The sequence below is a fragment of the Thunnus albacares genome, chromosome 5, assembly GCF_914725855.1.
Source record: "Thunnus albacares chromosome 5, fThuAlb1.1, whole genome shotgun sequence".
Taxonomy (NCBI): domain Eukaryota; kingdom Metazoa; phylum Chordata; class Actinopteri; order Scombriformes; family Scombridae; genus Thunnus; species Thunnus albacares.
In genome coordinates this window covers 1,662,162-1,684,876 of record NC_058110.1, presented here as the reverse complement: position 1 = coordinate 1,684,876, position 22,715 = coordinate 1,662,162, and the positions used below count along the sequence as shown (strand labels likewise).

Here is a 22,715-nt window from a genome sequence, read left to right as displayed (position 1 = left end):
TTGAATAGGCGTCTGTGTTGGAGAGGGGTGTAATAGCTCAAAGGCATGGTAAGAAATATATTTATCCCCTATCAGCCCTCACTCTCACAGTTCCAGGCACATGCGTTCTGTTGAAGGGCTTTAAAGCAGATTAAATTGAGCCTTTTATTTCTTTTTCACTTTCATCTTTCAGCCGCTCACTTCGTGGTGTGGAGCCTGCGGCGCAAATTCATGAGATTTTATGGGCCTCCTCGCATGTTGTTTAGATTGCATTTTGAAATATTAATTTCATTTGTTTTTGTTGGCACGGTGACAGCGTGTCAGCAGAGTCAGAGTGTGTTTCTGCAGCGGTGTGAATGACGGAGGTGTGACTGTTGTTACTGGATGAGCAACGTTTACGCTGAGTTTTCATCAGATGAGCAATTATACAGTATGATGCAGGCTACATGCTACATGTCACATGTCACAAAGCTTTTCATAAAAACACATAAAAACAACACAAAATGTTGTGATTTATACAGATTTCTTTATTAGCTAATTTATAATGAAATAATTAAACTCTACTCAAGCTGCGTTTTCTTACAAATATATATTTATACATACAAGATATGACTCCACATATATATATTTTCATTTGTCTTCAATATTATACAGTATGACAAAATATGACAGAGTATAGATTGATTATTTTAATTTTATTCGATGTTAATGTTTGGAAAATATGGACACGAAAAGATGCAAAATAATCAGAATATTCTGGAGATCAGTTTTATTTATAATATAATATAATAAATCCCACATTTGCCTGTCGAGGGCTTTACAATCTGTAATATTTACAACATTAGACCCTTGATTCATATAAAGAAAAACTCCATAAAAAACACTTTAATGGTCAAAATGTTATAAAGTGATGAAGAGCAGCAGAGGAAGGTCTCACTCTCAGGACAGACAGATGTGCAATAGATGCTGTATAGAATAAAACAAATGAGATATGTGTGATATTTTCCAAAATACACTGTAAATATATTATAAATTGTATGTTAATAAATGAGGCGTCCACATATGGAAACACATTTTGACTGCAGGAGTGCAGGTGTGACTGGTGGGACAGGTAACCAGCTGTGATGAGCTTCTTCCCATCAACAATGACTGGTGCAGTCTTTTCATCTGCAGTTTAAGGCAGTATTTAGTCAATATCCTGTTTCCCAAAGATATGCATAACCCACTGTGGGCAAAAAAAAAAAAAAAAAAAAAAACAGTGGCAATTTCCAGAGTAAGCCTGGCTGAAAGAAAAAAAAGGGTCGAGAGTGAGGATGGAGAGAGTGCATCAAACAAATCCAGTGGAAGTGACGAGAAGCAGCTTTAACAGAGAGCGCAGGCTGTGGGAAGTTCTATTGCAGCTATTAATAACACTTTTCCCCGGGCATCCGCACTTACTCCACTCCATCTGCACTTTCTCCCAGCTATTTTGCTGGGTTGAAATTGAGGGAGACCCAAATGTTGGCTGGAGATAACACAATCATCACAGCCTTGGTCCTGGGCTGTGTATCAGTGTATTAAACTGGGATTAACCTCCCCTTTCCCCCCTCGCTGCCTCACACCAAAAATTCACATTTTTAAGGGACATATAAAGAAAAAACACACAAGGGGGGGGGCTGGAAGCCAGTGTGCCACACAGAGGAATGGTACCAACAATAATAATGATAATCATCAGCATTATTGTCATCATGATAATCATTAGGTTATGATACGATCGATGATGGAGGCGTTTATCATCTTACCTAATCTACTCTCACATAACGACTCAACAAATAACTCAAATAAATATGATGAATCTGTATTTAAGATACATTTGAACTGCAGCCCTAATCCTGGTCTCTTGTGTGTCACACAGCAGGAAGTAATTTAATTATTTTATTAGTTTATTTAACAGGAATTAAACAGATAAATATTGTTACACAAAGATAAGCAGAACAACAGAAACGATGTATACAAGGCGTCTATCTACTGGAGCTCATTTACAACCTCCGTCCCTGCTCAGGCTGTTAAAATTAGCTGTAAATGTGAAGATTTAGCCATAAAAACATCTAAAACCAACACAAACATGTCGTATTATCCAGACCAGTGCATCAAACCTCAGGAGTGAAGGTTGTTTTATCCCGACTTGCTCTGTACCGACTGTACCGACTGTACCGACTGTACCGACTGTACGTGGTCTGTTCATCCTTGTGCTGCTGCTGTTACACCTCGTTTCCCATCAGGGGATCAATAAAGTCTTCTCTTCAAACTTGTTCCTGAGACATCGGACCTGTTTTTGATTTCACATGGTGTTACTGAAGACACTAAACTCTATGAAACCATGGATACACGGACGTAGGAAAATCATTTATGAGACATTCAATAAGTGCCAACAGTATGAAAAAAAACACCTGGAGTGGACGATAAGTGTAAAATCCTTTATCACACATTATATAATTTAATATTCCATTATCATAATGTATTGTGATAGATGGTTCTTCATCACATTGATGCAAAACTGATAAAAACAAGCAGAAACAACAGGAACAGTTAGCTCGGTCGTTGTCAGATAGGCCCAGCCTAAATGTTCCCATTAACATGATAGTTTGATTACCTTCAATTATTAATTTATCAATCAATCTAGTTATCACTCGTCATGTCATTCTTCAGGATGATTAAAATATGAATGTATGTGTTAATGTAAAGTGAAGGGTTAATGGTTGGATGAGGCTGTGGAGGCTGGCAGGGACGGCAGTAGAAGATCACACTGATCCCTGTGGGGGAAACTGGGTCAGTGTAGCAGCACAGAGGAACAAGATAAGACAAAGTAATAGAAGACATGCACAGGAAATAAGAAACAGGAGACAATAACACAAAGGAGTTGCCACCCTACAACATGGAAGGTCAAATGTTTTATATCATAATATGTGTAATAAGACGTTATATCAGCAGAAAAAACATCAATGATTGAATTAAGACACAATTAATAAGACTATTAATTAATGAGTTAATTAATGTAGAAAGTATGAGGGTAAGGTTTTAGCTTTAACATATAAAATAATCCAAAAAAGCTCATGTGAAAGTATCACATCAGTAACATGTTTCACATGATCCAGACATGTAACAAATGCCAGAATATGTATTTGTAATATCACAGACACTGCATGTAAAATATGTTATTTGTCCAGACATTAAAGATGAGGTAATAATAAGAGTTTTTAATAAGGTGCAGAACTAACATTGGACATAAAGAAATCTCTGATTAAGACATCGTAACATTATTAACAGCTGTTATTATTACCTCAGTTGTCCTGCCTGTTGAGATGCTGGTTTGAGCTTTAGTTAGAGATTCCTACACATTTAATAAGGATACTTTCTAATACTGATGTATCACAATATGGCAAATTAATGCAAAGTTATTCATCAGACCAAACCCTTCATATGATGCTCTTTAAAACATATATATATATATATATATATATATAAAATAGGTTTAGGTCAGTTTTCATAATCAGCTATTATTTATAAAATAAAAACACTAAATACTTGTCAGATATGAATATTTGCTGACAAACAGACAAATTAATTCATCACATTAATGGACATTTATCATTATTTTGACTTTTTATAGACTAAGTGATTAATCAGTTCAGTAATTGATAGATTTGTCTAATGAAACAATTCACAACTGCAGCTCCACATGAAATTATAATAATTAAATTAATTATAAATCTTTACATCATTAAAACATCACAGGTCAACAGTCCCGTCTCTGAATGCTGCTGATAGTAGTATTTCTTCTCTTTTTCAGCAGCCATTAGCATTTTTGTCGGGGTTGACCTACTTGTTGATTTTCATTTATTTCTTGTAGCACTTTGGACTCCTCAATGATGTCTTTGAGAAAACAAATATATATAAAGGGGAGCTGCTGAGCTGGGAGGGGGCTTTGAATAGGAGAATAGCAGCCCACTTCTTTGCCATGGAGTGTTCAGTAGCCATCCCTTAATCCTCCTTTCATTTCGCCGACAAATGCCAAGAATCTTGTCTGGCGACCCAATGGGAAGCTGATCAGCCAACAAAAGAGGAGCAGTGCACAAAGAGCAAACAGGCAAAATGGGGTTGAGGGCAGTCAGAAGCCTCAGGCGTCCCATTAACAGCCCATTTGCAAAGGATACACACAGGACAATGGCAAAAAGAGAAATCACAACACATAGTACAGACAATATGGCAACAACCAATTAATAAAATGTCAACACTTGGGTTGGTCTTTAATTGAGCCCTGGGTGAGTTGGAGAGCTCATGAACTGCAGCTGTGCAGCTCCAGTCTGAATGTGTATCACTCATTTACATAGATAGAATATATAAACCAGTTAAAGCCACTGACTGGTTTACTCTGAATTACTGGAGTTCCCAAAGTTTCCAAAGATACCAAATATGTCAGACTGAGTTTGAGGAAATGTTTATATAATTATGAATATTTAATATGTTAATATATGCATATATATTATAATATAATATTAATACATATTAATAATATATTTAATGGAATGGTGCAGCTCTAAAAAAACATTCTGGGTTTTGAATATTTCACTTAGGGTTTTTTATTTTAAGGGTAAAAATGAGTTAAAGAGGTTAACTTGATATCTTGTGCTTGACTGGTTGTTAGCTGCCACTGTGTCAGGATTTGGCAGGGAGACATCTGCTTTAATCCAACTCATTTGGCTCTGGAGAGCCTGCAACAGACCATTCAGGGAGGTTTTCTTCCTCCACTGCAGCTCCTTCACAGTTAGCTGCAGGATCAGACATGTCAAACACTGCTGGCTTTAAAGACACAGCTCCTTGACAGAATGATTCTCTCCAAAAAAAAAATACCTTTTAGGTTTATTCTTCCATCTACAACTAAATTTATTTCTCCACAAGAAACAAAAGCGTCTGTGTCTTAAATTAAATCCTGGATTCATGGTGATTTGCATTATCTTGCTTGTCACTTAGACATATAAGACAACACAATATAGCCTTTGATCCTTGAAAATTAGAGAAGATGAAATTCAAAATAAAAAAGCTGCAGCTGCTATTTATGATTGGGACAAAAATGAAAATAAATATCAGGTCTGTAGCCTTGATTTTAGAAATACTCATGAGTCCAAGTCCCTCCTATAGCCCCCTAAATTTTTGTTCAATATTATGTATTTAGTTAGCTGTTCGGTTATAATCTCTGCATACTTCTATTTCCCCAACATGAAGTCTGTCTAAAAATATTCTCCACGCTGCCGCAAGGAAAATCTGGGTGTGGAAATATTGAATCCTTTATTTATTTTGTTGGTCCAAATTTACCCTGACAAATATAGCACGTGAAATTCACATCTTTACACGTCAAAGATAAGGTAAGGTGACATTTCCTTGTTAGGAAGAGGCCGGTAGTTGGGTGGATGGCTACATAGTTGGGTGGCAAAAAGTGGACTTTGCTGCAGGAGTGTCACATTTCCAACTGCAACTGGGGATAGTTGCAAATAGTGACAAAGCGTCGGTATTTGACGATCTGGGATGAGAATGTGCTTCTGATTCTATGGATTATTGGCCTCTGTGGACCATGTCTGTCGATGCAACTTCCAGCAGCACACCTGAGTGGCAACATGGACAGGTGTGGTGAGGAGTCATGGCTTGCATGCTCATACAGTCGAGAGACTTTTCTGGAGCTACCGTACAAGATGACATCAAGCCACTTCTACCGTTTGATGTTGGATATCGTTTCTCAGGAGCTGATCAGAACTAATGGGAGAGAGGAATGAGGAAGGAGAAAAAAATGAGGAAGGAGAGGGGGCATTCAGAACCACCTATGGCGGAGATTCAATCGGCCACCCCCTTCCATCTATCATTCTTACAAACCTGCATCCATTGACCAACAAAGGAGATGCGATACAAACATACACAAGGTAACGAATTTCGTGAGGCATCTTTGTTATACTTCGTGGAAAGCGAAAGCTACAATCTACAATGCCGATTCTCTCTTTGAAGACCCTGGATTCACCTTGTGTGATATAGACTTGGAGAAAAATAGGGGAAGCGGTATTTGCGTGTACATAAATGATCTATGGTGTATCTATAGTGTGGCTGTGTGTATCTGTGGTGATCCCAATGTAGAAATTCTCAGCATGATGTTGAAACCTTTTTATTTGCCTAGAGACTTTGGGTGTATTTGCTTTTTGTTGTATATGCGCCTCCTAACAGCAAAGTGTAACAGGTGGTTGCCACCATAGCTGACTGTGTGCACCAGCAGTGCTTGGGGACTTGAACCAGTGTCACTTGGAGATTCTGTTACCTGGGTTTGAACAGTATGTTAAGGACCAGACCAGAGAAGATCATATCCTGGACAAGTGTTTTGTAAATGTTAAAGGTACTTCTGTGTCCACGTGTGGGCCACCCGTACTAAATTCTGATCACCGTTGTGCACATGATCCCAGTGTATAAGACCAAACTTAAGAGAAGTAAACTAGAAAAGAAAGTGATAAGGACATGGACAAATAAAAGAAAGGAACAACTGAAAGCCTGTTTTGATTGGACAAATTGGGAAATCTTTCAGCAGGGATCACCAGAAACAAATGATTACATACATTTTTGTGTGCAGCTGGTTGTCCCCACAAAGGAAATTCAAATCTATCCAAATAATAAATCATATGTGACTAGGGACATAAAAAAGTCATAAATACAAGGAAAGTGGCTTTCAAAAACAACGATTCTGAAGCACTCAAACAGACTGAAAATGAACAGAAAATCAGATTGAGGGAAGCAAAATTGCTGCACAAATGGCTTTAAAGCTAATAACCCCAAAAATGTATGGGATACCATGGAAACTATGACAGGAATGTCATCTCCAACTAAACCTATTGTGATGGACAATGACTTAAACACTTTCTTTACCAGATTTGAATCACTAGATAATTCTGTTAAGTGCACTGAAATACTTAAAACTATGATACCCGCTACCTCAGACAGAATTGTCATCACTGTTGAAGATGTCGGGAAAACATCTCAGTGTACAAATACCAAAAAAGCTGCTGGGCTGGATGAGTGCAGTCCTTTTCTTGAAGAACTTTGCAACTGAGCTGGCTCCAGTGTGGCAACCAATTTTTCAGGCCTCCATAAACACACACACTGTCCCTCTGTCATGAAAAACATACAAAAATGCACATAAAACACACATAAAACCATTAACCAAAATTCCAAGTCCAATAGCCCTTACCTCAGTGATTATATAATGTCTAGAAGAAATATCTCCAATATCTTGTCAGTACAACAGAAGACAAATTTCATACCAGTTTGCTCATAAGAAGGCTTGTGGTACAGAAGATGCTGTTGCCACTCTGGTTCATATCATTTCTAAACATTCAGACAAACCCAACACCTATGCAATAACGCTCTCTCTAGATTTTTTGTCGGGTTTCAACACAATACAAGCAGACATTTTGGTGTCAAAAATGGTCTAGCCGGAACTGAATCCCTATGTGATTCATTGGTAGGCCTCTCACTAACAGAGTCCAGATTGTAGAGGTGAACAAAACCCTTTCATCTGTCATCGCGACCAGTGTTGGGGCCCCTCAGGGTTGCGTGAGTTCAGTCATGCTTTTCACTTTCTATACCGAGGATTGACGTACAGATGACACTGAATCAATACATTCTAAAGTATTCTGATGATACAGTCCTAATACCTCTGTTAAGTAACTCGGGCAACCCTGCGCTGCCCTAACATGGCTGAACAAAGTGGTTGAGGGGAGTAATAATAATGCTCTTGAGATTCACACAAAGACAAGGGAAGAAATTGTATTTGGTTCCCCATCTCTCATAAAGTTCATATTGTTCCATCCATAATGAAAAAAATCAAGCAGGCATTTTTATGCAAATACTTGGGTGTAATGATAGACCATCTGTTATCCTGGAAAGACCACAGTGAATTTGTCGACAAAAAGACAAAACAAAGAATTTATTTTCTCCACCGCCTTAGGTCTTTTGGGGCGAGTAGACAAATTCTTCTTTTGTTTTTTACTCCTGTGATAATGACAGTATTGTAATATTACATGGTCAAAACTGCTCCACCAAATGAAAATCTGCTCAAAGATTGTAGGCCATCCCCTGAGAAACTCTAAGAATCAGCCTAACATAATAACATATTAAGACCATATTAATGTTGGCCAACAACATCGTCTCTTACCCCAACCATGTCCTGATCCATCAAACCGGAGATACGGGGTTCCATGATTTAATAAGGTTAGACTGAAGCACTCTTTTGTACACCAGTCAATCCTAAAATTAAATATGGAGCTTAATCCCAGATCAAATGTACGTTGAAAGGCCTTGAATACTGTCTTCTATGATTGTAATGTTATGTTAAACGTATGTTTCTTTGTTTCTCGTCTTAATTTTTGCGTCAGCTCAAATAGAGCTGCTGTGATGCAAGAAAAATATCAGACTTGATCTGACAATAAAGTATTATCATCATCATATCCTCATCATCATCCTCAGTGGTAGCTATAGACCTGATAAATATAGATAACATTAAGCATCAAAAGAAATAATTTACAAACAAGCAGCCAAAGTATTATATCAGAGGTATAAAATATTATATCATTTCAATTGTGAAAAAGGCAGCTGGATATTGTATTTTTAAAAATCCAATCATCAGCTGCTTTTTGTCTGTTTATTTTTTAACGTGTGTATAACTGATTATTCATATTAGCAGTGAATGTAAAGATCCGGCATTGGGGAAATGGTTAAAGGAATTATTTAAGCGAGTGACTAAATGCATCTCTAAAATCCTGTTTGAAATTTCCATACAGAGGTCTATGTGCTTGGATCTATTAGATGGCTTATTCATGGTTTTCTCCATCAATCCGTAGAGGAAATCACATTCACCAAATGCAACCATCCAGTGTAATTGGCTAGAAAATGACCCTAAATATTCAAAGATTACTGGGGCATAAAGAGCCGTCAGTTTTTGGGGGGCAGAGTAAATGTTCACGCTACTGAAAGGTATGAAAGTGGATTAATGGCCGTTTCTCCGTCACTGCATTAAAATAATTTGAGCCACATATTTAACACGCTCTCAGGCCATGAAGGGAACCGAGCATTGTTCACAAGCTAAAGAGCTAACACTACATTCTTATGGAAATAGATCAGGGAGCACACTGTACAGTGGCTACCTTGGATTAGTGGCTGATTTTATAGAACATTCTGGCTTTTTCTTGCTCACATCTCATCTGATGATTAAATAACCTGTTATTTTGGAATTACACAACCCAGTCTCACATCAAAATGTGTAATATCTACATATTCATTCACAATAATGGCTCTTAAATTGTTGAGATGCCTAAGTTTTTTTTTTTTGGCCTGTTCTTTTGTACTGGCTTGCATCCAAGTCACGTGACTGCAGAGTTATTATAGTTTTGTATTTTTCATTAGTTTTTGTTTTTATTTCGTTTTTAATTTTTTGCTTTCAATTCAGTTTAGTTTCAGTTAGTTTACTCCTTTCAGTTATGTTTTTACTGTTTAAAAATGTTTAGTTTCAGTTTAGTTTTTACTGTTTAAAAATGTTTAGTTTTAGTTTAGTTTTTATTAGTTTCAGTATTAGTTTTTGGGTTATTTTTATTATAATATGTGGCCCTTTGTCAGGGGCCAGATTTAAGAAGTTAAGAATAGAAATCACAATACAAACACAACACTTTGTAAAGGTCATGTAGACATCCCAGTCTCAGTAAACATATGCACCAATGCCTCTTCATGCTTGTGTTGACAAATTTGACCTAATTGACAAAGAATAAAACTAAAGACATTTTCTGTATGTTTTTATTTTACTTTAGTTACTTTTGTAAGTACACAATATTATAATAATATTAATATAATTAATTTTAGTTTTTCTCTAAAGTCTAGTTCTCTTTTTTATTTCAGTTAACTAAAATGTTTTAGTTTTAGTTAACTATAATAACCTTGCATGACTTTCAAATTTCTGTCTACAAAAACAAATAAATTGGCTGCCATTTCTTTTATTCTCAGTGAAATATACAATATTGTAAGATAGTTTCAGCATTAAAATGCAATTTGATAACATTTCTTGTGAGAAATGTGCATTTTATATTAATAATCTTTGTTTAGTGTATGTATATGATGTTGTTGTTGATGTTGATGCCATTGTTAACACACTGGTAACATTCAGGAGGCAGTTTAATACATGCATGATGTGGCTGAACAAACATTTTGAATCCATAACAAGTTCCTTAAAGTTTCTATCTCAAATATCTCTGTTTCGTTCTCTTTGGCAACACCATATGGTTTTAAGCGGTAACTGCAGGTGTGTTGTTGGACCTCACTCGACCTCACTCCCAGTGATCCAAACAGTGTTGCTGTGTGAAGTCATGCTAGCACAAGCAAATTGAAGAGCAAGTGATCTAGGTGGGCCTACTCTCTCTGACGGATCAACCACTGGGTAATGAAAAACGCGTCACTAACTGCTTGTCTTTGAATGCATGGCGGGAAGAGTCGCCACTGACACCTGGTTCCTAATAATCATTAAACTGCAAATGCAAGAGCTTTCATTAGCGGGCCATAGGCTCAATCACTATTGTGTTACCTCATTTGGTAAAAGATAGTGACTTAACAGACACTTATTTAAATGAAAACCTTTGAGATTATAAGTTTAAACACAGTTTGAAGCGCTGCGTAACTCCCACTGACACTAAACACCAACCCAAAACCCCATCGCTAGAATACTAGCTAAAATGTCTGAAATAAACCAACATCTTTACTTTGTCTTGACACAGATCATCTAGATGCTGTGTAATTACTAGTTCAGCAGCACTAGATATTTGATATATTCAGTAGATATATCTTTTTATGACCCTATTTACAACCCGACTTTGCAAACCGGAGGAACTACAACTGTGCTGCTGATTTGTATCAAGCTGCATGGAGTGACTCTAGTAGTTTTTAAAAAATATTAGTGTTTTTCCCAGAAGTGGAAGTTGTAAATACTGAACTGAGAGTACAGTTAGGAGTTTAAGAGGATGATAAACACATTTGTGTAATCAGATTGTAAATATCTAATTGTTAAATGGGTGAAAATTAATTTTAACCATATTTTACCCATATTTGACAGTATTTAAGTATTTCAAAGCAGGAACCATGCAGAATTTTCATACTGACATATTATGTTATTCTCCAGGTTGAGACCTTTCCAACGATGTATTTAGTTTATCTCTACGACAAAGTTTAAATTTCCTCATTTCATAGACAAAAGCCATCCCAGGCCTAGTTTCAGAGCACTTTGAAGGCCCAATATATGATGTGAAGCTTTCTGTTTGTTTGTTTTTTTGGTTTTTTAGGGGAAATAATGACTGAAACGAGTCACCTTCAGAGATCACAACACTGCTGACAATTATTCATTACTACAGGGTTGGAGGAAGAAAAGACCAACCTGTTTTCATTCATGCATTCATTCACTATTTACACAACCCTGGAGATCTTCTGTATCTTTATGATTCTTGGTTTTGGGATTTTATGTCAGTATGATGATTTATCAGCCCATGCAAGCATACAAAGAATGTGTCTTGGCTTTTGTGCCCAAAAAACATCACACAGAAGAACAAAAATAGACAAAAGCAAAGCAATAATAATAATAATGATAATAATAATAATGAAATAAACAAAGCAATTCTTGGAAATATAAAATTAAATGAGCACCTTCACATTTTACAATCACAGGCTATAAAACACCTTTTCGTTGGATTCTGGTTGCGGCAGCTGCAATTTGAAATGGAATGAAGCCTGGAATGACAACCAAAGACAGTAGTCAAACACGCTAAGTCCTTAACCTACCGCTATCAATAACTGACCTCTTTATTCTCAGAATGGAAAGTTAAAACTGATGGCCATAACATTAACCTATCATATAGTTGAGTTATCAGGGACATTTTCGTGTTTTTGTGTTGAGAAATGTTGAAGATATCATTAGAAGAAAATCTTACCATGGTAACAGTGAGGAAATACTTCGGTCAACAGGTCCTCTGTTCAGCCAATCGCAAAACTTCAAATTCTGGATTTCAAGTTCAATTCATCCCTGAGGCTCTAAAATCTACATGTTTATTGAAAAAACATCATCAAACATACATAAAATAACACAAGTATCATAACAGCTCAGATAACTACACAATGCAAAGACAATGATTCAAACAACATGCAACCACCATAGTAATGATAGAAAGCCTGAAACAACTTTACTCATAACTAACAAACATCATAGGAACATTTCCTGCATTTTAATGCTGAAACTATCTGTAAATATGTATTTTCCACTGAGAATAATTTTGTTTGAGCACACAGACACTTATGTGACGTGGACGCAGATCAATAGAAAAGAATAAGCCAAAGAAACATCTCACCACAGCTGTTATTATGAAACTAATACATTTTGCACTGTAGACCAATGAAGCTATTACATATTTTGATATGAGACGGTTGAATTATGAACTTCTCTCAGAGAGGAATGTGTATTTCATTAGACCTGCGGAGTAATGACACAACTGAATATGATACCTTGATATCAATAAGTATGCAGATTAGTGTCAGGTGTGTTAGTGAGGTGTTGTTCCATCCTGAGCCTCCAGAGCAGCTTCAGTGCTCCTTGTCTGCTGGAGGTACGAACAGCCTTCTTCTAAAAGATTTTCTCTCATTTGGTGTTTTGATTGTGGGTTGAGATGTGGTGACTGTGAAGGTGGTAACATCACCAGACTGTCACATCATTTTTATACTTATCAAACCATTCAGTGACACCTTGTCCTCTGCGGATGGGGACACCGTCATTGTAGAAGATACTACTGCCAGCAGGTGATTCTTTTCATCTGTATATCAGGTTAACAGAGGTAAAGACATTCATTTCACTTATCTAGTCTAATGGGGCAGCTGTGGCTCAGAGGTAGAGCTGGTCGTCCCCTATCAGGTCAGTGGTTTGATCCCCGGCTCCTCCAGTCCACATGTCAAAGTGTCCTTGGGCAAGATACTGATACTGTGTGTGTGGGTGAGCATTGGAAAAATCGTAATGTGCTTTAGATAAAAAGTGCTGTATGGCTCCTGATGAGCAGCCTCTGCCATCAGTGTGTGAATGTGGGTGTGAACGGGTGAATGTTGACATGTATTATAAAGCACTTTGAGTGGTTGGTAGACTAGAGAAGTGCTGTTTATTGTGATAGATGTCCAGCCCTCCAGCAGAGGGTTTGAATATGAACAAGAGAGAAGACAAATAGTTGATGGATGTTTGGATTTCCAGGATAGAGTGTAGAGAGAGCACTACAGACAGCAGGTTGGTTATACTGAATGAAGACAGACTGATCAATCATGTCCTTAACCCTGTGTGACACCTCATCTAATTCACACTTGTGCCATGTCTTCCATACTATATACCAGTATGATAAACTAAACAACAGTACTGTTTTGGGATGTAGTGTATGTAGGTGAGACTAAGTAGTTGAGGTGTAACAGCTGTCGTGATGTGAATACTGTGAACTTTCTATGTCGTCACTCAGAGACTAACGTTAGCGGAGCGGAGCAGCAAACTCCAGCAGTAACAAACCAGATCAACACACACTGCAGCATTAAACAACTTTAACCAAATCTGAGGTGAAGAAAATAACTCGGTGCTCAGTCTGTTTCACCTCAGAAAGCCTTCACCCGCTCAGCGATGTGTTTCCATGGAGCTAACGGAGCAGCAGAGCGGCTAACAACACAGTGGAGCACTCCACCTCCCCTTATTGTTACTCTCATAGATGATGCTTTGCAGTTAATTTTTTAAAATAAATGCGGACGATTTATTTTATATGCCAGTTATGTTTCATGTTGTGTTTCAGTGGACTAAAGACACCAGTGAATGGTTTGGAGGAAGGAGACTGAGAATATTGCCGCCTTTTCTATTCATTCAATCGAGAATTGATTCTTAATCGAATCGGCAACCAGGTGATAGTTTTGAACTGGGAGATAAGCATCGTTCCAGCCTTACAAAGTAGACATCGTCATTTCTCACAACCTTTATTTTTCATCTTTTTGTTCCATCTTGGTATAAAATTTAAATCCCTATGGACACTTTCGTCTGTCAAATTGTGATTTTTGTACTTACGCACACAACACTCTAAAGGTGCTCAATCTGTGTCCGCTGCACCACGCAGCACGGTCTCCAGCCTTTACCACCTTTGTCTCAAAAAAATCCAGGGAAAACGTTGGATACCAATGTAGTTTTACAGATTAAAGCTCAGTACCAAACAGATTGCAGGATTTCCTCAGTAAAATGGAGCTGCATGTATGTGAGAATATACAGTATTTGAACATCCTATTCAACACTGAGAGAGGCTGTACTGTCCTCATGGCTGATGATGTGATCAAACAGCAGGAACATTGAGAAATTCATGTTTGAAAACAGCAAATAAGATTTGGTTTGAAGAATTTACCCTCTTTGCAGATGCTGGCCTTAAAGTCAGCGTTGTTTAGTGTTTTTGTCTCTGTTCAGACAGCTGCAGATGATGAGCGTTAGGACAGAAACAACCTGCCTGTCTGCTTTCACATGTCATCCACTGATACTCAAGCAGTTGCTAACAAGAAAAAAAAGGAGCAAAAAAAAATCTTAAGGGGACTAGGAGGCCCGTCTGTTATTTTGTGTCTGCATTTGCCATTGAAAGAGTTGATGAACTCCTCCAAGTTTATTAAAGAAAAGGAAACAATATGAACCAAAGGCTTGAGGCACGCAGGCTGACAAGTGGCGGCCATTGTGGCTTGAAGGCAGATGCATGAATACCTCTGAATAGACTCCCTCAAAGTGACACGATTGAGCTAGACAACAGCAAAACGCTGAAAGGAAAAGCTTCTCCTCTGCGCTGATCGGCATTTCTAATGCTGCTGCTTTGAATGAATGTACATTTGCAGTGGGGGAGGGGGGGAGGGGGGGTGCTGTGGTCCACTCACTACAGTTTTTACTGCTGTTTGGGTGGAAGTAAATGCTTTATGCAGGAAAAAGCTTGGAGCACAACTGGGAAAATAAATAAACAATTAAAATGAATAAATAATAAAGAAAGGCTCTGATATGATGAACCTTTCATTCAATGGATCATGTTCACTTGCTCAGACCAACTGGACACATCTCCCTAACATACTGGTTTACTCACAGCTGGATACATCAAGTCATTTTTTAAATCTAACAACTCAACACCAGAGTTTAACAGTAGTAGAACTAACTAGCAAATCTCTTATTATATCTTTGTTTTTTTGTTATAAATAAGAACTGATATTTTGCATTTATTGAACTTTGAAAACAAAAAATGGGGCTTTTCAAAAATCCATAGAGGAACTGTTGAGTTTAAATGTATTAATTAGCCTTTTATTATCTGTTTTCACAACATAACAGACAGCTCTGCTACGCCAACAGCTGCATTTCACATTACATACACCAGCTGTCTGCTCAGTCTGCTCTGACTGAATATTTAGGGTGATATATTAAGACATATATTAATATTCCTGATGTCCAGAATCTGTATTTTGGACTCTTCTTTCTCTCTCAGCTCAGCCTGAGTGGTTGAGATGTTTCACAGTATGCTGGAGCCAGGCTTTATCCAGAGTGACTTCACAGAGACTTCCTGGGACCTTGACTTAAGATGATATAGTCAAACTACTGTTTGCAAGGTCAAGAATGAACAGACATACATACGTCTGCAGTTCCAAAGGTGGGAACGTATGGACACAATATCTTATATACCTGTTCAGTCTAATGCAATAACCTGGCAGTGAATACTAGTCAAAGCTCATTATTTCATGTATTTTCTTGATATTCTGTTACAGCTGAGGTTGAGATTGACTAAGAGCAAAAGTGTTGCTATGGAAACTCATCATAGGCAGATAACTTAGTTGTTTCTCCAACAGGAGAGGTCACGGGGTCATTCAAATCAAAAGGCTTTATTCTCTGGGGAATATGAATGTGCCCATTAGATTTGATAGCAATCTGACTTTGTTATTATGAGACATATTATCAGATATCAAAGTGATGTTTATGTATCGGACACTCTGAGTGTCAGCAACACTCAGAGGTTTCATCCTCCTACTAGCATCAATGTACTCATGAGACGTGGTGACAACTTGGTAATTAGATTTTGACATTTCTTCTGTACAGTCAGAGATGTTGGCCTGTTGGTTTTGCCGGAGGAAAGGTCAGGAGGTCATCACATCATTCTGACCAAGTGTTGGACTGACTGATGTGCACATCCTTTGGTATGGTGTAGGCAGAGATGACAGTAGCTGACAGTGAACATCTGTGACGTTGTCGGTGTCTCAGTGTGTCGGGAGGTTGGTGACCTGGTGGTTATTTTGTCTCTGCCCATCACACCTTTATTTCTCCACGTATCTCTGAGGCAGCAAGAGGAAGCAGAGTTTGGCTGCTTCAGTAGAAGATGGTTTCTCAGCTGTCAAGGCTTCAGGTTGCATTGTAGTGACAAGCTGTCACACCAGTTTGAGTTTCACATTGGTTACACAGAAATTACGACATACAAAACTGATTAAAGAATTATATTTAAATATCAATATATCTCCTCAAACAAACCCACATGCCACAACAATCTAGTGCAACCTTCATGTTGGATGGATTCTACGGCACATTATGGGCCTCATATCAAACAGTGACACCTGCATTTGAAGCCTAATTAGTAGTGAACACGACAGCCGAAAAGTCTAAAAGACACCATCATCCTGTGACACTTATGTCCATAAAATCTCCCATTTTCTGCTCTTTAGCCTCTTTATCCTGGAATCTCTCTCACTGCCTTATTTGTGTGTTTTTTACTCTCATACACAAAGGCAATAAACATGTCCTCAGAGTGTTACAAATCAGAAATTTGCTCCCCCCCCCTCCACCCCTCCACCAACTGTGAGAGGGATGGCCAGCATTGAGTGCAGCCATTTTGGAGCAGCCAGCTGCAAGAGGGAGCACTGAGCTTCAAACAGCAGGGTTTGTCTTACGCTGGAAACTGCTGCACTGATTTAAGCATCCACTGGCTCTGGACTACTACACCCGCCCCCCTCCCCCCTCCCCATCATCATCCCGACTCCACACTTCAATCATCGCTCTGTCTATTACAACATTACTCACTAATATACCTCACATGTTGCTAAAGGTCTGTAGGAAGAACCAAGAAGTAAAGATAAAACATTTAGAGCTGCAGTGCATTCATCAATCACAGCCCAGTACGTTACAACTCCCCTCTTATGTTTTACAAAGGTGACCATATAATGCAGCGTATGACACATACCGCCTATGAGAGGCCTTGAGAAGGCTGTGGGCCGCCTGGAGTATCACGGCATGAAGAATGACATCAGCAGGAGGAGAGTGAGGAGCAGCAGCCTATCCCTCCATCTCTAACAAAGCCTTTTAACCACAATCTGTAAAAGAGAGTCAACAAGCACAAATCACTTCATTTTCTTTGCGCTCCTCTGATTGTTAATATACTTTCTTCCAAAATAAGATTATACTATTGCTCCTTAAAACTTTCCGCAATTGCTTTCTTTAAGCCTGCAGCTGTCCACTGAGGGCTTTGCTGTGTCGAGTATATCTTAAGAGCTCCTCTTATTATTATATTTGCTCCCCGGCTCTAATCTTTATCGGTGTTTATATTGACAGTCGGCAATTTTTGTTTATGGCTATTTTTTTTTTTAAAATCTACTAAATAAAGACATGAGCGTGCCAGTGCCTGGGGAGAAAAGAAGATAAAGACTTTGTATTTAGTAGCAGTTTGCTAAGACATAATGCCCTGATAAAGCCAGCATCTTTGTGTGGGCTGGATTGAGTTCAGTGCCAGTTTCTATGTGGCGTTTTTCCTGAGAGCACACAGCTCGCCCTGTAGCCGAGCTCCTATAGCTTTCTGTGAAACTATATGTTTCTTGCTGCAGTCAAGTATTTTACAAAGTGAAACCACAAAAGTTGGTATTTTTTCTATGTTATTTTTCCAGCGCGGAGAGCGTGCAGAGTTCTTAAAATCTTTTGGCAAATAGGCTTCTCATCACTGTGAAACTGCCTACGTTTGCACACACTCCACTCCTGCTGCTGCTGCTTACTATACACTTTTTGCTGCATTTGTTGTGACTAAATACCATTGTGTCAGAGCTGTATCGGAACAAAGGCGGGAACAATGCTGAACTGAGTGAATGGGGAGCGTGTGCAGAGGCAGCGGCGCGGCGGCGGCGTCACGGCGCTGGTCTCGGCTTCAGCGGCGCGGTTTTGCCCACTTGGGCTTGAATTTGAGGCCTTTTGTTGACAGAGCGGGCTCCTGGTGCCAACTGGCAGATTTTATTTTACTTTCTTTTGTGTTTCTTTGAATAATTTTTAAAACTTTGGCCTCAATTAGTCGAGTGGAGATACCTTCGATTCAAAGGCCCCGCATTGTCGGCACAAGAATAAAAATCCGCAAGTCAAATGAAAATATGCCACAGCAGCAAAAATTAAATTAACCTGTAGCTGATATTACAGTAAGCTGTAAACATTAAATGAATCAAAACCTGCTGGAACAAATGTGAGCTGTTTATCTATAGAAACCATTTTGAGCAGTTGGTTTATATTCCTGTTTGAAAAGGTTACATAAATGTTCTTGAACGGGTGATTTGCATTGACAGGGACGCAGTGTGTTTATATTAATAACTCAGTGTCAGTGAATGCAGCAGGTGCAGTTATGCTTCATTCAGACTTTTGCTGATAATGTTGTTGGTCAGGAATGTGTTTCAGGTCATGTATGTGTTCCCCCGTCACACCTCTGCACCGTTTGACCTCTTTCATTCTTAAATACGTAGGCTGCACTCTGCTCGGCTGCTCGGCTTTAGTGAGTCAGACTGGAAGTGTTTGCTGAAGTCCTGCAGAGTGCTGCGGGGGGCTGCCTCTGCTCTTTCATGGCTGGGGGGCCCCCCCTGAGTGTGCTTGCCTCTATTGGCCCCTGAAAGGCCCCCGGGAGGCTCCGTTGTTTAAGGTGAGCCCACTTTGTCACTGAGGTAGCTGACCAGAAAGAGGCGAGCAAAGAGCCTTCAGAGCCGTGACAAGACGGCGAAAAGAGCTGCAGCCGCGGCTTCATCTATTCACTCTCCTCCAGCCTCGACTCTTCAAGTCCTGCTGCCGGGGGTTTGTCCCCTCTGTTTACTCGCTCTCTTACATGTGGTCTGTGGAGTGGATTATAATTAACCAGCATGTTGATTAAAGGGCCCATTCATCCAAAATACAAAAAACACTTCACACAGTCACATAAACCAAAACAACGGAGGTGAAGTGAATTTACAAATATAACCGTCCACATTATTACTGAAGCATGTGAGCTCACATGACCAGGCACATGTCAGTGCACACATATAAATATATGGTTGTGACGCAGCCAGGGCAACAGTGCGTAACCGTGGTAATATGACTTCAGTAGGGGTGAGGGGGCTGCTGACTACCCCCTCCACCCCACAGGGAGAAAAATACAACTATTAATGAGATTCAGGCTCAGTTTGTAACGTGTTAAATTAATGTTTGACTTCATTAAATACCTGCAGCATCACCGTGTGTCTCCAAATTAACTGGGAGTGTGCACATTTACACACACAGATTCCAGGTTTACACAGTGAAACTGGATGAATCCTGAACTCCATCATGGGACGTTTCTATTTTGTTTTAAGCTAAAAGTTTATAGCCTAATTACAGTTTTTAGTTTTGCTGCTTAAAAGCAATGTCTCATGATATCTGCAGCATGGAAACGCTTCCAGTTACTGAAAGCAACCAGTAAGTTTCAGTAGCTGTCGCCTGATTGGACAGATAAGCCTGTTATTACGCCCTAAACGGGCCAATAGGCTGCCCCGGTCACCTGGAGGCAGCACCCCCAACACCCCTACTTCTCCTTCACTTATTGGAAACTGCAGATCTGCTTTGAGAGAAACATGACGCCTTGCAGGTTTTGATACAGATTTTAATAACACGGAATCTTAAATGTCTTTGTTTTGAATGTGGAGTATCACGGTGATGAGCCTCTAGTCAATATGAATAACAAGTGAGTTGACTTTGACAGTGTGTCATGTTGAAGCGAGGTGTGTAGCAGCCAGTCATGGTGTGAAAACATAAAGTGTAGGCAGTGAGGAGAGCTAGCAGGTGGGTTAAATCCTGCCCTGAGGCTGAGCAGATAGTAGAGAAAGAGATCCTTATCAGAGACAGCACACTAGAAAAGACTTTGAGTACGACGTTCTCCTTTCTCTCTCACACACACAAACACACAAACACACAAACACAGCAGCTGTGGACAAAAGTGAAGCATCAACAGGCCATTTAGTGAGAAAGACATGGTTCTGCACTACGAAAATTCATCAATTGTTGAGCAAATGTAGTGTGCGCGACTGGTCAGAGCCCATGGAGAAAAAACTGAAAGCAGATCCTGATTGTAATTATACTGGAACTAATATGATTTTCAAAATGACCCATAATTAGTTTCATGCAGCTCTCTAGAGCTCTGTCAGTCTTTGTCCCCATGTCTTGGTCAAAGTGGGGAACAGTATTGTCAATATTCTCCACAAGAAAACTCTGTTTACACACTGCAGTCAGCAGATGAAGCGTGACGTCCGTCTATTCAGCAGTTTGTTAAAAGACGGCTATAGATTCCCCGTCCTGTCCCCTCTTAATATCATACCATCCAAACATTCATGAAAGACCTCACTCAGCTTCACATGTAGACCAGACACCCTGATGAGGAAGAGTTATTGAGCTGCATTTAGACACAACAAGGGAATGATGGGCTTTAATATGTTAATATTGTAAAATATCAGCTGGTATTCAACAGAGTGAAGATGATCACAGCTCTGTACAGACAACAATGACACAAAATCACAATCATGACAAAACATTCATATAATGAGAACACCTAACAAATCTATTGTTTATCCCTCGTTAATGTTTACTATGTGTTTCCACTGATAGAAAGTAAAGAAAGAAACAAGCTGCTGATGAAACTGCAGACCCCCACTGACGTCACGTCCACTTATTTCTCTGGGAATTTACCCAGAGAATCCACCTCCAGGGATTTTCATCAGCAGCTAGAAAACTAACACATGCTGGCTGTTTTACTGGCTGATTACTGGCATTTTTATTGGTAAAATAACACCAGTATTTCCCACCAGAATTGTATTCAGTTTTATATTCTGGCTGCAGAAACCTGCTCTCTGAGCCATAAACAACATAATAAACATATATTTTATAATGCACCATTCAGCCAGTATTCTGAATGATTGATTTACACAGTGCACCACTATTACCACCATTGATCCCACTGGGAAGCGTCACATCCCCAGTGTTAACAGACTGTATTTAATCCCAGTAAAACAAAAACACTGAATCTATTATAGATGATTCTTCAGTTGAGAGCAGAGCAGACTCAGAGGGACACAGCACACACTCTGATTTGACTGCACATTGTGAAAAACATAATTGGGTATTAATTTGGTGATAAATCACTTTCCCTACAATAGTGAGATGGAATTACAGCTATCATTATTAAGTATTCAGACAATAAATAACTGGCTTTGGCTGCTACTGGACCATAATTGTTTCATTAGATTTGTTTTTTTTAGAGGAACACAGAATATGTTTGTGTCTAATTGTTGTCTCTGCACACAATTATAGTGATCTGATAAAAATAAAAGACGTGTTTGTATAATAATTGTATTCTGTAACAGAACAGAGCTGCTGTGTGAAACAGAAGCAGTTTGTTATTTATACCGCAGCACATTTGCAAACCCTGTGTGTGTGTGTGTGTGTGTGTGTGTGTGTGTGTGTGTGTGTGTGTGTGTGTGTGTGTGTGTGTGTGAGGAGCTGCACCACGCTCCCGTTCTCCTGATAAGACATAGCATGCCAATCGAGGGATCTGGTGGAGACAAAGATGAAGTCCAGGTTGAGCCCCTCTATCGGCTCTAGGCGTCTGTCTCATTAGCATAATCTCTGCTTCCCATTATCAGCTGGAGAGAGAGGAGCTGACCATCCTGATCCACCGGCCTGTCAAACTTTATTCTCCTCCATCCCGGGGATCCGCATCGCGCTGCCATCTGAAGGGAGCGTGGAGCTGCTGCGAGCACGCGATACCAAACCACCGACACTGGTGTCAGCACGGCTGCCCGGACGCTGCCTCGACCACACCGTGCCATGACATGCGTGCTGCTTCTCGCTGTCATTTATATGTCCGACCGTTCTGAGTGTCTGAGCTCACAGCTCTGCTTCACAAACCCGCTCTCAGGTGACCCACTTTTCAGAAAGGCTCCACTCTGCCAAGACAAACTTATATTATTCAAGTGCAAATTAAATTCAGGGTTCTTCTCCTGCTCGTTTTAAAGCTGTTTGTCGTTGAACCTCAATGACTCAAACATGATCAGATGCTCACATCTGCCACTGAATCCATTCTCAGATTATTACCACCAACGCTGGTGTCCCTTCACACACCTGTCAATCAGTCAGAAACAAGTATCTTCATCTGTTCATGGAACAATGTTCAACCTTTCTCACTGACATGCAGATAGTTCTGGTTTCAGTCGTTGTGAGATACACTGTTTTGTTTTTTTACATAGAAAGACGTTCTGATAAACATGGTGCACAATGAGGTCTGTGGATTATCTACAGTAACAAGACACATTTCTGTCAGAGCTGTGAGTCACAA

At 39.3% G+C, this 22,715-nt stretch overlaps 1 protein-coding gene across 7 annotated transcripts in view; it reads left to right on the top strand.

The window, feature by feature from the left end:
• LOC122982654 (paired box protein Pax-7-like) overlaps window positions 1-22,715 on the top strand; it is a 66,288-nt gene that overhangs the window by 3,591 nt on the left and 39,982 nt on the right. The window lies entirely within an intron of this gene.